The sequence below is a fragment of the Musca domestica genome, unplaced genomic scaffold, assembly GCF_030504385.1.
Source record: "Musca domestica strain aabys unplaced genomic scaffold, Musca_domestica.polishedcontigs.V.1.1 83, whole genome shotgun sequence".
NCBI classification, from domain to species: Eukaryota; Metazoa; Arthropoda; class Insecta; order Diptera; family Muscidae; genus Musca; species Musca domestica.
In genome coordinates this window covers 213075-230034 of record NW_026712415.1, presented here as the reverse complement: position 1 = coordinate 230034, position 16960 = coordinate 213075, and positions in this window count along the sequence as shown.

The following is a 16960-nucleotide window of genomic DNA, read 5'->3' as shown; positions in this document are numbered from 1 at the left end:
GAAATGGATACTAAAGCCTAGGACAGACAATTGTTTGTGCAGGTCCAGGTCTTCGTATAGCACCCATATAACGGTACCTCCTGATATTCGGTATTTTCACGATTTTAGCGACATTATTTACCGGAATTGTTTCAAATTTGGTTTTTGAAGTTCGAAATGGATACTACAGCCTAGGACAGAAAATTGTCTGTGCAGGTCAACGTCGTCGTATAGCCCCCATATAACGGTACCTCCTGATATTCGGTATTTTCACGATTTTAGCGACATTACTTACCGGAATTGTTTCAAATTTGGTTTTTGAAGTTCGAAATGGATACTACAGCCTAGGACAGAAAATTGTTTGTGCAGGTCCAGGTCTTCGTATAGCCCCCATATAACGGTACCCCCCGATATTCGGTTTTTTGATGATTTTAGCGACATTGTTTACCGGAATCGTTTCAAATTTGGTTTTTGAAGTTCGAAATGGATACTACAGCCTAGGACAGACAATTGACTATGCAGGTCCAGGTCTTCACATAGCCCCCATATAACGGTACCCCCCGATATTCGGTATTTTGATGATTTTAGCGACATTGTTTACCGGAATTGTTTCAAATTTGGTATTGGAAGTTCGTAATGGATACTTCATCCAAAGTCAAAGGATGCGCCATGTAGGTCCACGTCTTTATATAGCCCCCATATAACGGTACCCCCCGATATTCGGTATTTTGATGATTTTAGCGACATTGTTTACCGGAATTGTTTCAAATTTCGTATGTGAAGTTCGTAATGGATACTTCAGCCCATGCCAGAAAATTGTCTGTGCAGGTCCACGTCTTCGTATAGCCCCCATATAACGCTTCCCCCCATATTCGGTATTTTGACGATTTTAGCTACATTATAAACAGATTTTTCTTCAAGTTTCGCATTTAAATATTGTAATAATTTATGACAAAAGTTGCCTATGCAGGCCCACGTCGTCGTATAAGCATTCGGTATTTTTAAGATTTTAACAGAATTTTTAACGGGTTTTATTTTTTGGAAATTGCCAAATTTGTACCAAATGGTGGAGGGTATTAAAAGTTCGGCCCGGCCGAACTTACAGCTTTTTTACTTGTTTTTTTTTTTTTTTTTGAAATATGCCAAATTCGTTGCAAATGGTGGAGGGTATTCGAAGATCGGCCCAGCCGAACGTACTGTTTTTTTACTTGTTTTCTATTTGTTTTACTTTTCGAGTGTCTGTTTTTTTTTCATTCAATCGATTTGAAATGTCTTCGATTCGTTGCTTTTTTCATATTTATGTTGTGTCCAAAAGAGTTACGATGTTGCACTTCGATTTATTTCGTACAGAAGAGCCGTTTCGTTGGTTCACATGTCCCGGCCATTACAGCACGCTTGACTTACAGTGGTCTGTGGTCTCTGTCCGCTCTACAACTATTGTGTCGTCCACTTTACCAATAGGGGGCATTTGTTTTGTCTGACTTCTTCGCTGTGACTAGAACTTTGAGTCTAGTTGCTACAACAATTCTCATTTAAATACTTCATGTTCACATATTTCGCTCCGTCACACTTAAGTGGAGAGTTGAGAGAGTTGCCAGCTGAATTCAGTTTGGATTCAAAACTTTCCGACCAATTTTTATACACGTTTTCCGAAGGCATGGTAGAAATACCAGATATCAACATAGGCGAAAATTACAACAAAGTTGGCCATTTAAATTTTACAAATTTTTGACCAGAATTTTTGAGAGCAGCATCAGCGACTCCCAAGAAGCTTGTATGCGTGAGAATCAAAGCTAAGGGTCTTTCAGATCAATCTCCATCGACGTGAGATGACAACAAATGCTTTGATGGACAAAATAATAAAAGGTAACAAACATATTGGATTAATTCAGGAACGTTGGACTGTACTCATTATAGCAGACCTGGAAACCGAAATCACTCTCCGCTTCCCGAACCGCATTACGGTTCTCCAGGCGGTAATCCAAACAATCACAGAGGCTCTGAACTAATTTGTTATTAACTCAAGACCAACTGCTATGATTATCCTAACGGACAGTTAATTCGCTAAAGGCCAACACGAGTATGAACAGACCAAAAAAATTCAGAGACTGGCAGTCCCAAAGTAGCACCGAGGAGAGAGCCGTAAAAAAGTTCAAAGTCTCCGAAAAAGCTCACATACTGCGGGACCAATTATCAAGGCCATCCAGATCAATATCCATCGGAGTGAGATGACCTTGAGTGGTTTAATGTGAACACCTACTTTGCGGTCATACAGTGGTCTGCGTATAACAATAACCCCATAAAAATGAGTATCTGTTCGACCGCACGTATATGGACGTGGTCATCTCCATTGTTAGGAGCGGAGCCTATTTAAATTCAGGTCAGGCACCCAGTTGAAAATGCAACTCCATATTCGAGCAACACACTCTCCCCATGATATTGGTATAAACCACAGCCACCGCTATACTACCTACAAGGTGACCAACGCCAAGTGTGAGGCTAGATCCAGGGATCTGGTCACCTGCATGGTTAGGAGCGGAGCCTATTTAAATTCAGGTCAGGCACCCAGTCGAAAATGCAACTCCATATTCGAGCAACACACTCTCCCCGTGATTTTGGTATAAACCACAATCACCGCTATACTACCTACAAGGTGGCCAACACCAAGTGTAAGGCTAGATCTAGGGGCACCCGTGGTACAAGTAGAAAACACCAATATTCGTCCCAAGATCCAAGTTTCAACCGGCTAAACATCTAAATTTCCCATTGTCTTCAAGAACCCTAATGAAAACCCACCCCACCGAAAGTCGTAAGTCTGTTAGTTTTCGAGATATTTGCGATCGTTTGAAGTTGAAAGGCGCTACTCAAATTTCAGGACAATTTTCCACTTCTTTGAATGATGGCTGTTGTCTTTTTGTTTAGTACGGCATTCCATCAGTATATGCACCAAGTTATCCCACACCACAAATTAGTCTGGGAAAGACCGCTCTTTTGCAAAAACGTATTGAGAGGGCCGCGCCTCGTCAATAAGAAACCAGTACTTTAGCCAAAGCGAAAATCTGACCGGTCCAGTACGAATGGTGCGTCGCGAATTAATTCGTACGTCACTGCCTGTCCACCTTGTCCGTCACCTATCAACAACGAATTCCCGAAGGAGTACCTTGTACAGCCTAATATCCCCATCTACCAGATCAGAAGGGCTGAGCCAGTTGCATACTGCAGTGGCATCAGTGAATACAGTCTTGCACACAGGCTAACGTGACGACACGTAGACATGACAGGAGATTTTTACGACCCAACGCAGATGCACCGGGTTTATATCACAGAGGTGCACAATAACTTACACAAGCATAAAAAGAGAGCCTGTTCAAGCCCCAATCAATCCACAAAGCACGCCTGGCCATTCCAACAACTCTTTTTAGCTTCCCCTGATCAATCATGATCGAAGTAAACCAGGGAATTAAGCATATCCCCTAAATGGTTACCTAAGAACATTGCGTGGAAATCGACTATTAGCAAGTCTGCCTTTCAGCGTCAGATTTTCAGCATCTTATTCTCGACCCCACTCTACGCTTGAACTATATGCATTACCTGCTCACCTAGGGTATTCACAGTTCCAGTCGAGTTTCCCTTCAACTGTAATGAGTTCGTAGGCCCAAACATTGAGTGGAGTGCATACTACGCATGTGAGGGACTTAAAAACCAAATTGGATGAAGCCTATATAGATGTACTATCTTCTAGACTGAATTCGGTGGGATGTGTCAAAATTCAGTAATTTGGACTTATATTGGCCATTTAGTGCACAATTAACCCAAATCTGGGCTGTGTCTGATACCAAACATCTTTCTTATGGGGTGCATATTACGAATGTGGGGGATATAAAAACCAAATCGGATGAAGCTTATATGGGAGCTATAGCTATATCTGAACCTATTTTCTCCAAAGAGGTATTTCTGGGCTGTATCTGATAGCTTGCACCAAATATCATTGTTATCGAATGCATATTACGCATGTGAGGGACTTAAAACCCCAAATCGGATGAAACATATATATGGGAGCTATAGCTATATCTGAACCGATTTTCTCCAAATTTGATGTACTTTCTTCTAGACTGAATTCGGTCGGATTTAAGAAAATTCAGGACTTTTGGACAGGTATTGGTCATTCGGGGAACAATTAACCTGAAATCAGTTGGAGATATATATGGGAGCCATATCCAAATCTGAACCGATCTTGATACAACTTAGTAACGGTATTTGTGGGCTGTATCTCATATCAAATATCTTAAAACCCCAATCGGATGCAACGGGAGCTATAGCTATATCTGAATCGATTTCCACCAAATTTGACGTACTTGCTTCTAGACTGAAGTTGAATTTGCCAAAATTCAAGGATTTCAAATAGATATTGGCCATTTGGTGAACAATTAACCCGAAATCGGTTGGAGATATATATGAGAGCTATATCTAAATCTGAACCGATTTTGATACAACATAGCAGAGGTATTTCTGGGCTGTATCTGATATCTGGTACCAAATATCATTATTATCGAATGCATATTACGAATGTCAGGAAGTTAAACCCCAAATCGGATGCAACATATATATAGGAGCTATAGCTATATCTGAACCGATTTTCACCAAATTTGACGTACTTGCTTCTAGACTAAATTCGATTGGATTTACAAAAATTCAGGACTTTTGGACAGACATTGGCCATTTGGTGAACAATTAGCCCGAAATCGGTTGAAGATATGTATGGGAGCTATATCTAAATTTGAGCCGACTCTCAGCAATTTCAATTGGGTTCATCCTTGGGCCAAACAAATATGCTTATCTCAATCGGATAATAAATGCGACCTGCATTTCGTTCATAAAAATACATATACAGACGGACTGACATGCATAAATCGGCTCAGAAAGTGATTCTATGAAGATCCGCAAAAATAATTATAGATATATTCCGCTTCCTTGTTCCTGTTATAAACAAATGCACAAAAACATAATACCACTATGTGGTGTAGGGTATAAAAACCTGACACTGTAAACTCCGACCATTTTGTCCCGTGGAAAATCCCCAAAACGGCAACTCTGCTCAAGTGGCTAATATTGGGTTTTCTTTAGAAAGAAAAACAAAACGTAATAACTCTCTGCCCAAGTGCTTCTCTCTCTTTAGGGTTTTTATTTATTTTTTTTTCGTTTAAGTTCTACAACAGCACTTTGTTTTTATTGATGGAATGCCCTCAGTTCCGTTCGCTCCCCCTTTTCAAACTTTTCGCATTGATACTGAAGTATTGTTGTTGTTGTTTGAACTGTTATCACTGGCGCTATGATGTCGCCGTCAGCAACGCATACGCCGCCGTTGGCCTCTGCTCTAGACACAACAGCAGCAGCAAACAAACGATCGAAACGCTGAGACAGTGGGCGCAAATAGCCGTTATTCTAGTGTTGACGGTGACTTAGTTATGATAACCAACGAGGCAGCCAATAGGCCTACCATCCGATCGACGATCGACTAACCGATCAATCGTCGTTCACACGGCACACAAACAATTTGTCTTGTCAAAGAAATGTTTGTAAACATTTGTGCGGAGGCACACACACGCGCCAAGCTACTTTGCGTAGCATTTCGTTGCGTTGTCGGCGGATTTATGTTGCGCCGACGACTACTGTCTTAACGTGATGTGGTTCGTTGTACCAAATATGGTGCTGTAAACGACAGTTGTATGACAGCCCGTGTGCCCTACAACTCACCTGTCTGTGGGGTTAGGCGCCAGAGAGACTTTGCAACACCTACGTACATGTCATGCCGTGCCACATATTCCGTGGGTAATAAGGAAATCCATTTAGGGAAACTGGTCAGAAGAAACTTTTTCGAGGGGAGGGGATCATGGCAGAGGCAGGGCAATTGTAAAACAATTCTAATGTTGGTTGTCAATCAATAAAACGTTTCAAAAAGTGCCGACGAAACAATCTTCGTATAGCCCCTATATGACCGTAACAATATTCGGTATTGTTATCTTTTTAGAGACATTATGGACCGGAATTGTTTCAAATTTCGTGAATGGTACTACCGTGAAACGTGGATTTTTTAAGGAATATTTTTTCAAGGACCAAGAAACGTGGATTTCTTAAAGAATATTTTTTCAAGGACCAAGAAACGTGGATTTTTTAAAAAATATTTTTCAAGGACCAAGAAACGTGGATTTTTTAAAGAATATTTTTTCAAGGACCAACAAACGTGGATTTTTTAAAGAATATTTTTTCAAGGACCAAGAAACGTGGATTTTTTTAAGAATATTTTTTCAAGGACCAAGAAACTTGGATTTTTTAAATAATATTTTTTCAAGGACCAAGAAACGTGGTTTTTTAAAAAAAAATATTTTTTCAAGGACCAAGAAACGTGGATTTTTTAAAAAATATTTTTTCAAGGACCAAGAAACGTGGATTTTTTAAAGAATATTTTTTCAAGGACCAAGAAACGTGGATTTTTTAAAGAATAATTTTTCTAGGACCAAGAAACGTGGATTTTTTTAAAGAATATTTTTTCAAGGACCAAGAAACCTGGGTTTTTTAAAGAATATTTTTTCAAGGACCAAGAAACGTGGATTTTTTAAAGAATATTTTTTCAAGGACCAAGAAACGTGGATTTTTTAAAGAATATTTTTTCAAGGACCAAGAAACGTGGATTTCTTAAAAAATATCTTTTCAAGGACCAAGAAATGTCGGTTATTTAAAGAATATTTTTTCAAGGACCAAGAAACTTGGATTTTTTAAATAATATTTTTTCAAGGACCAAGAAACGTGGTTTTTTAAAAAAAAAATATTTTTTCAAGGACCAAGAAACGTGGATTTTTTAAAAAACATTTTTTCAAGGACCAAGAAACGTGGATTTTTTAAAGAATATTTTTTCAAGGACCAAGAAACGTGGATTTTTTAAAGAATAATTTTTCTAGGACCAAGAAACGTGGATTTTTTTAAAGAATATTTTTTCAAGGACCAAGAAACCTGGGTTTTTTAAAGAATATTTTTTCAAGGACCAAGAAACGTGGATTTTTTAAAGAATATTTTTTCAAGGACCAAGAAACGTGGATTTTTTAAAGAATATTTTTTCAAGGACCAAGAAACGTGGATTTCTTAAAAAATATCTTTTCAAGGACCAAGAAATGTCGGTTATTTAAAGAATATTTTTTCAAGGACCAAGAAACTTGGATTTTTTAAATAATATTTTTTCAAGGACCAAGAAACGTGGTTTTTTAAAAAAAAATATTTTTTCAAGGACCAAGAAACGTGGATTTTTTAAAGAATATTTTTTCAAGGACCAAGAAACGTGGATTTTTTAAAGAATATTTTTTCAAGGACCAAGAAACGTGGATTTCTTAAAAAATATCTTTTCAAGGACCAAGAAATGTCGGTTATTTAAAGAATATTTTTTCAAGGACCAAGAAACTTGGATTTTTTAAATAATATTTTTTCAAGGACCAAGAAACGTGGTTTTTTAAAAAAAATATTTTTTCAAGGACCAAGAAACGTGGATTTTTTAAAGAATATTTTTTCAAGGACCAAGAAACGTGGATTTTTTAAAGAATATTTTTTCAAGGACCAAGAAACTTGGATTTTTTAAAGAATATTTTTCAAGGACCATCTGACCAAGAAGCTTGGATTTTTTAAAGAATATTTTTTCAAGGACCATCTGACCAAGAAACGTGGATTTTTTAAAGAATATTTTTTCAAGGAACAAGAAACGTGGATTTTTTAAAGAATATTTTTTCAAGGAACAAGAAACGTGGATTTTTTAAAGACCTTTAAATTTTTTTAGCGGCCTAGGATCATCGAGGCGACAGATGTTCCGACCAAAAATTGAGGACAATTAGATTAGCTAATCGAAAGGCTGTACCTGATAGGACAAGACTGATCCAAGGGGGAAAATCAGTGAAAGACATTGGTTGAGGGTCATTATAATTTCAGACCAAGCGATTCTATGACCCATAGAGTTACTACAAGCAATTTGAGGTTATCAAATACGAGAATAAAATGTAAGTAGCCAAACGAAGGTCAAACCTAGCGATGGCTAACTGAAAAGCCGTCCGCCTGTAGCGCAACCACCTTATCTGTCTTCAAAGTGTCAACGTCAACACGAAATTTGATATTTACCATAAAACTGTCATTCATTCATACTCCGCTTTGATGGTTTTCGGTGTCTTCACACTCCACAGATTTCCACAGACAGAAGCAAATTAAAACTATTTTATACTACAATAGAGCTGCCAAATCTCAAGTCATCATTATTCCATCAGCAAAAATAGAAGAAACGGTAGAGAAAACACCTGCATTTCCTATACGACGATATGTGTTGCCGTCAACACAATTTCACACAACAATCCAGACCCACAAAGATCCGATGCAACTGATGCAACTTAACGACCCATATTATACACACACACACACATCACCGATATGTGTTACAGAAGTCGGCCATAAAAACTCCTCTTCATTTTATGAAAAATCTCAAGACTGCAGACACATAGCTTTTTGTTCTATAAACAAGCTCTACAATAAAACGCTGAAACTATTTATTGTCTTCAATTGGTTTGGCGAAGAGTTAAATACTGATTAAATCAAATGCCATTAATCATAGCTCACGAATGTGGCATAAAAATATCTGTCAACATTGCAACATATATTTCTGGCAAAGTTATGAGGCAAAAGCAAAATTGATTGACTGGTTGGTTGGTTGGTTGGCTGGCAGACTGACTGACTGATTGCTCGTCTGTCGCTCGTTGGTCGAAAGAAAACAATCATTATTCATGACAGGTCTTGAGGAGTGGCAGCGGGGAGGGTGGGAGTTAGGTCACATATTGAAGACTCTAAATGAAGTGTGTGTGTGCAACGGAATTGCAATCACTTCACACCTTTACAACGTGTTGGACAAAACGCGGGATAATAAAATCAGAAGCATTGGAATGGACAGCAATGCAAACAGGGGGAGATAATGGCAAATGGGACAGGGTACATATTATCTGGAGATAAGGAAATAGAGAAAGACATTTTTTTTGGAAGGTATAAATTACTTTCGAAGGACCCTCAAACATGAATTCTTTTCAAACCAACAGACCAGGAAACACAGATTTTTCAAAAAAAAAAAAAAAAAAATCAAGGACCAACGGACCAAAAATTTTGATTAAAAAAGGACCAACGGATTAAAAGACCTGGCGGCAAAAAAAAAATAGGGAAAATAAATCTAAAATTTACTGGTTATTTGGATTTCGTGCTTTTTCATTAAAATATTTACTGGGACCTTCCCCAATGACATTTTTTAAAAATCATTTTAAAGGTTAAAAAATATATTTTTAAGAATTTTGTGAAAGACCACTGCATCTCGTGGATTTTTAAAGAATATTTTAAGGACTACTAGAGCTCATGATTTTTTTTTAAATTTTTTTAAGGACTGCCCGATGTCGTGAAGTTTTAAGAATATTTTTTTTAAGGACTTAAAGTCTTACGAATTATTATATTTTCTCAAAGGACCAAGAAACGTGGATTTTAAAAGATTATTTTTTGAACTCCTCAAGAGCTCATGAAATTTTGAAATAATATTTCTTAGAACCACCAAAACAGTTTAATTTTTAAGGATTATTTTTTCTTAAGCCAAAACGGATAGGAATTTTTAAAAGAATATTTTTTCTAGGACCAAATTTGAAGTGGATTTTTAGAGAATATTTCTTCCAGGATTAAAAGAATCCCAAATTTTTAACGAGTATTTTTTCTAGGAGCAAAATGATCGTGGACTTTTTAAAGAATATTTTTCTAGGACCAAAAAGCTTGTAGATTTAAAAGGATATTTTTTCCAGGACAAACAGGATTGTGAGTTTCGTATAATTTCTAAAAACCAAACGTATATTTTTAGAAAAATTTTGCTGAAGCCAAAGTGCTCATGGATTTTTAAAGAATAGTTTTTCAAGGACCAAAGGATCAAGAAACGAGGATTAGTTAAAGAATATCTTTTCAAGGACCAAGAAACGTGGATTTTTTAAAGAATATCTTTTCAAGGACCAAAGAATCAAGAAACGTGGAGTTTTTAAAGAATATTTTTTCAAGGACCAAAGGACTAAGAAACGTGGATTTTTTAAAGAATATTTTTTCAAGGACCAAAGGACTAAGAAACGTGGATTTTTTAAAGAATATGTATTCAAGGGCCAAAAGATTGAGAAACGTGGATTTTTTAAAGAATATTTTTTCAAGGACCAACAGGCCAAGAAACGTAGATTTTTAAAGAATTTTTTTTCAAGGACCAAAGGACTAAGAAACGTAGATTTTTTAAAGAATATTTTTTCAAGGACAAACAGGCTAAAGGACGACGATTTTTAAAGAATAACTTTTCAAGGACCAACGGATCAAGAAAAGTGGATTATTTAAAGAATATCTTTTCAAGGACCAAAGGATCAAAAAACGTGGAGTTTTTATAGAACATATTTTCAAGGACCAAAAAAAAAAAAAACAAGAAATATCTAAGAATATCTTTCAATGACCAAATGATGAAGAAATGTGAATTTTTTAAAAAATATTTTTTCAAGAATATTTTTTTGTTAGAATATCTTTTCAATGACCAAAGGATCAAGAAACGTGAATTTTTTAATGAATATTTTTTCAAGGACCAAGGACTAAAAAACCTGGATTTTTTAAGAATATTTTTTCAGGGACCAAAGGACTAAGAAACGTAGATTTTTTAAAGAATATTTTTTCAAGGACAAACAGGCCAAAGGACGACAATTTTTAAAGAATATCTTTTCAAGGACCACCTGACCAAGAAACGTGGATTTTTTAAGAATATTTTTTCAAGGACCAACACACGTGTATTTTTAAAGAATATTTTTCAAGGACCAACGGATCAAGAAACGTGGATTTTGTAAAGAATTTCTTTTCAAGGACCAAAGGATCAAGAAACGTGGACTTTTTAAAGAATTTATTTTGAAAGACCAAAGGTTCAAGAAACGTGGATTTTTTAAAGAATATTTTTTCAAAGACCATCTGACCAAGAAACGTAGATTTTTTAAAGAATATTTTTTTCAAGGACCACGAAACGTGGATTTTTTAAAGAATATCTTTTCAAGGATCAGGAAACATGGATTTTTTAAAGAATATTTTTTCAAGGACCAAAGAATAAAGAAACGTGGGTTTTTAAAGAATATATTTTCAAGGACCAAAGTATTAAGAGACGTGGATTTTTTAAAGAATATCTTTTCAAGGATCAAAGGATCAAGAAACGTAGATTTTTAAAAAATATCTTTTCAAGGATCAAAGGATCAAGAAACGTGGATTTTTTAATAAATATCTTTTCAAGGATCAAAGGATCAAGAAACATAGATTTTTAAAAAAATATCTTTTCAAGGACCAAAGGATCAAGAAACGTGGATTTTTTAAAGAATATCTTTTCAAGGATCAAAGGATCAAGAAACGTAGATTTTTAAAAAATATCTTTTCAAGGATCAAAGGATCAAGAAACGTGGATTTTTTAATAAATATCTTTTCAAGGATCAAAGGATCAAGAACCGTAGATTTTTAAAAAATATCTTTTCAAGGATCAAAGGATCAAGAAACGTGGATTTTTTAATAAATATCTTTTCAAGGATCAAAGGATCAAGAAACATAGATTTTTAAAAAAATATCTTTCAAGGACCAAAGGATCAGAAACGTGGATTTTTTAAGAATATTTCTTCAAGGAAAGCCCCCATATAATAATACCTCCTAATGTTCGGTATTTCGAAGGTTTTTGCCACAATTTCCAATTAAATCGGCTGAGACATGATATTTGGGGTTCTCGGTAGGTCTTTTCTCTCTTTGCAAAAAATGTTCGATTAAGGTTTATTAATTGGTATAGTCCCCATATAACGGTACCTTCCGATCTGCGTTATTTTCAAGTTTTCTGTCGCAATTTCCAACCTTGACATTCGAGGTTCTTGAAAGGTATCTTCTTTCCTTGCGAAAAATGTTTGATTAAGGTTCGCCATTGTATATCCCCCATAGATTCTGCCACAATTGCCAACCAAACTAGATAAAACTTGGCTTTGGGGGTTCTTGGTAGGTCTTTTCTTTACTTTCAAAAAATGTTCGATTGAGGTCCACTAATTGGTATAGCCCCTATATAAGGGTATCTCCCGATTTTCGGTGTTTTCAAGGTGTCTGCCACAATTTTCAACCAAAATAAACGATAATATGAGTTTCGGAATTTGGGTTTTTGCTTTCACTTGTCTAAATGTCACCTAAGACCAGAAGTGCCTTCGATGGGCGAAATGTATTTTTAAGTTTTTTTCTATTCTCAAGGCCATTCCATAGTCCAAAGCCCTTTTGGGGACATTCGTTTTCACTGCTATGCGAATATCTCTTTTGTTGGCCTTTTAAAAAACGCCTTTTGCAAGATCGCCATAACGAGATAACGAACCGAAAAAAAATAATTAACTTTAATGGCAAATATAATTTATCCACAAGAGTCCCACGAAAAAAAAAATAACGCTGTTCCACATACGAACACCCATGCAGATCATGATACGAAATTATTTAAACAATTATTATCTGGTCACATTTGTTTTTAATTTTTTTTCTTTTTTGCTGTTTGCCCATTCCCAAAGGCCGTGGCCCGGGTAAACGCCTAGCATTTTTCATTCAAGTCTCTATTTGAAAAAATTTTGTGTTGATTTCCAAACGAGGTTGGACCAAATTTCATAAAAACCAAACACTCACACACACACAAACACACATACATTAAGAATGGTTCTCCATTCACTTTTTTTGTCTGTGGTCGTTTCCATAATTTCTGCTTATTGTCGCTTAATTCGAAATTATAATTATTGCGATTTAAGCACCATGGAATAGAGATTCGGAAGAACCACAACAACAGCAGCAACAACAACGATAATTGAGATTTGAATTAAAAAGCCATTTTTTTGTTTTTTTACCCTTGAAGCGATTTCCATGTGGATGGCCGGATGGATGCTGTTTTCTTTTGGACGTACTCTCCAGCATTCAGTGGTGGGGCGAGGGGAGGTAGCCTACATCTCTGCAGTGAGAGCCTGCGGTTTTCTATTGATTTGATTTTTGGTTTCAGTTGCTGTTCTTCTTGTTGTTGTTGCTGATAATTCTATTCGCTTCTTTTGTAATTTAGATCATCTACTTATTTGTCATTAGGTTTCTTTGATAGCTGATACAACAAATGAAATCAAATATTTGTGGCTCGGTTTTGAAGTTTTTGGGGGAAAAGGGGTGGGGTGGTGTGGGGTTTTACAAAGGGGAAATACTCTATTGATTTTCATATACAAACCATTTTCGAGATAGGTATACTTCTATCCGACCGTCTGCCTTTGTGGCCTAGCTGCTGCCTTTGTCTTTACCCCATTGACGAATATCAATTCTAATTTGTTCTCAATTTCAAAATAATTTGAGTGTTCTGTTTGCCGTTGAACTGCAGCTAAGTACGTGATGGCTGTATGGATTTCATTTCAGCTCTTCGATCGATCGATCGAAATACACCAGAAACCTTAAAAGTAATTGAAAATAAATAGAATGTGTACGTTTTTTTGCTGATAATTAGGTATTGGATGGATTTCCAGTTTTTTTTTTTTTCAATAAGGAGGTGAGGTGAGGCAAAGGGAATGAAGAGATGCAAATGTTAAAATAAGCAGAAAGAATTCTAAGAAGGCTATAATAATAATAATAACAATAATAATAATAATAATAATAATAATAATAATAATATAATAATAATAATATAATAATAATAATAATAATAATAATAATAATAATAATAATAATAATAATAATAATATAATAATAATAATAATAATATAATAATAATAATAATAATAATAATAATAATAATAATAATAATGATTAATATAATAATAATAATAATAATAATAATAATAATAATAATAATAATAATAATAATAATAATAATAATAATAATAATAATAATAATAATAATAATAATAATATAATAATAATAATAATAGCAATAATAATAATAATAATAATAATAATAATAATAATAATAATAATAATAATAATAATAATAATAACAATAATAACGTTTTAGTATCCATTACGAACTTCAAATACCAAATTTGAAGCAATTCCGCTTAAATCAATAAAATTCCCAATATCGGAAGGTTCCGTTATATGGGTCTATCCGAAGACGTGGACCAGACAATTTTCCGTCATAAGCTGTAGTATCCATTACGAACTTCAAATACCAAATATTAAACAATTCCGGTGAATAATGTCGCTAAAATCATCAAAATACCGAATATCGCGAGGTAGTAGAGGCGTAGACCTGCACAGACAATTTTCTGTCATAGGCTGCAGTATCCATTACGATCTTCACAGATCAAATTTGAAACAATTCCGGTGAATAATGTCGCTAAACTCATCAAAAATTGAATATTGGGAGGTACACTAATATGGGGGCTACACGACGACGTGGACCTGCACTGAAAATTTTCTGCCTTAAGCTGTAGTATTCATTACGAACTTCAAACACCAAATTTGAAACAATTCCGGTGAATAATGTCACTAAAATCGACAAAATACCGAATACAGGGAGGTACCGTTATATGGGGGCTATACGAAGGCGTGGACCTACATGGCTCATTTTCAATACCAAAAGTCCTGCAGAAATAATAAAATTTGAGTATAATTTTATCAATCTACTTCATTTCGTTCAGAAGCTAGAGTGATTTCCACAGACGGACGGGTGGATAGACGAACTGGCATCGCTAAATCGACATGGAATTTGATGCTGATCAAAAATATATATACTTTGTGGGGTCTAAAATGTATATTTCGAGGTTTTACAAACGGAATGATAAATTTAATATACCCTCCATACTATGGTGGAGGGTATAACAAAAATATTTGTATGCATGAAATTTCAAGAGAACCGGATGCTTATATTGCTTTCTTTGAGCTTTTTGGTTTTCAATCAATATCTCAATATCTTGAACCCTATGTGAGAGAGGTACCAGAAGAAATGGTACGATCTCTACCATATTTTCAATAGATATTGCGTTGATGAAAATATTGAGATGTAGTAAGTCTGAATGACATCGGATGTTAATTTCGCGTTTTATGACCTTCTCGGATATTCAAAATTTTGAAAATTTAAAAACATTGACATTTGCCAAGTCTGAATGGAATCGGCTGTTAATTTCTTATTTTATGGGCTTCATGTATATTCAAAATTTTGACCCTTTGTGGGGGAGGTACCAGAAGAAATGGTCCGATCTCTACCATCTTTTCAACAGATTTGCGTAGATGAAAATATTGAGATATGCCAAATCTGAATGGAATCGGATATTAATTTAGCTTTTTATGAGCTTTATGGATAGTCAAAATGTTGACCCTTTTGTGGGGAAGTTACCAGAAGGGGTGGACCGATGTATACCGTCTTCACACCAGACCTTGGGTTAGTAAAACTATTGTGATGTGAGCAACTTGAAGAAAAACGGATGCTTATTTCAGATTTTAGGATCGTCTTGGTTATTAACAATTTTGACCCTCTGTGGGGGAGGTACCAGAAGGAGTGGACCGATATATTTCATCTTAACACCAGATCTTGAGTTTATAAAAATATGGGGATATGTGAAATGTTAAGACAATCGGATTTTTACATCAAATTTTATAAGAGTTGAAATTATTCAAAATTTAGATCCTTTGTGGGGGAGGTACTTTATGGAGTGGGCCGAGTGACCCAGCACTGTCACAAATATTATTATTTTTGAAAATTTCCACATTTTTGGGGTAGGTACCAGAAGCATATTGCCATATCCGAACTCGATCTAAGTTTGACAACAAAATTACGATGTACCAAGTTTGGACCGAATCCCTTCGAGAGTTATTGTGCCCACCGGCCAGCCAGACAGACGGACGAAAACCGCTATATCGACTCCAAATGTCTGAAATGGACATTTGGCTGAGTCCTAGTTATATGGCTGAGGGTATAACTAGGACTGACTGAGCTTGTGTATTATTAAAGGATATTATTTAAGGATCACATACCTCAGGGACTTTAAGAAGTCTTCTCTCTATAAAAGACTTCTAAACAGATATTTTAGCTCTATCTCTCTCTCTCTCTATAGTTCTTAAACATTTCCACACATCTATATAATGTATACACATATGCGTGTGTACGTGTGTGTGTATGAATTGTATTTCGATTTACATTTGTGGCTGCTGTCATACGTCGCTGCCATATTTATTGTCTCTAGCCAATTTAGATAAACAATTAATGTTTAACTATTTCGAAAACAAATAGACGTGGTAGGCAAACAGAATAAGCATAAATAAATTGCGATTTTCTGTTATTCTCATTTATTGTTGATTCTAGTAGCTTTTTAAGTGTGTCCCCGCACAGAGATAAAGAGGAATACTTAAGCTTATGTTGTGTGTGAGATATACTTAGGTCCGTCGACGCAGGTCGATGCACAGTGGTTGCAACATTTTATATATATCTGAACCGATTTTAACTAAAATTTTAAGTACTTGCTCCTAGGCTGAATTCCGTCGGAAGTGCCGAATGTTACTCTGCGGTATTTTGTCCCATTCCCGGCGAAGCGCTTGCTTGAGGTGACCGACACTTCGGTATTTTTTAGTACCAACTTTGCTTTCAAAATACTCCTGACACAATAGTCCAACGGATTGGCATCCGGAGATTTTGGTGGTCATATTTCAGAAGATTTTGAGACGTGGGTTTTTTTTTTAAACATTTCAGAAAATTTACGGACGTGGATTTTTTTTTAATATTTCAGAAAATTTATAGACGTGTTTTTTTTTTAAATGTTTCAGAAAATTTAGAGACGTGAATTTTTTTAAAAATATTTCAAAAAATTTAGAGACGTAGATTTTTTAAAAATATTTCAGAAAATTTAGAGACGTGGGTTTTTTTACAAAGATTTCAGAAAATTTAGAGAAGTGGATTTTTTTAAAATTT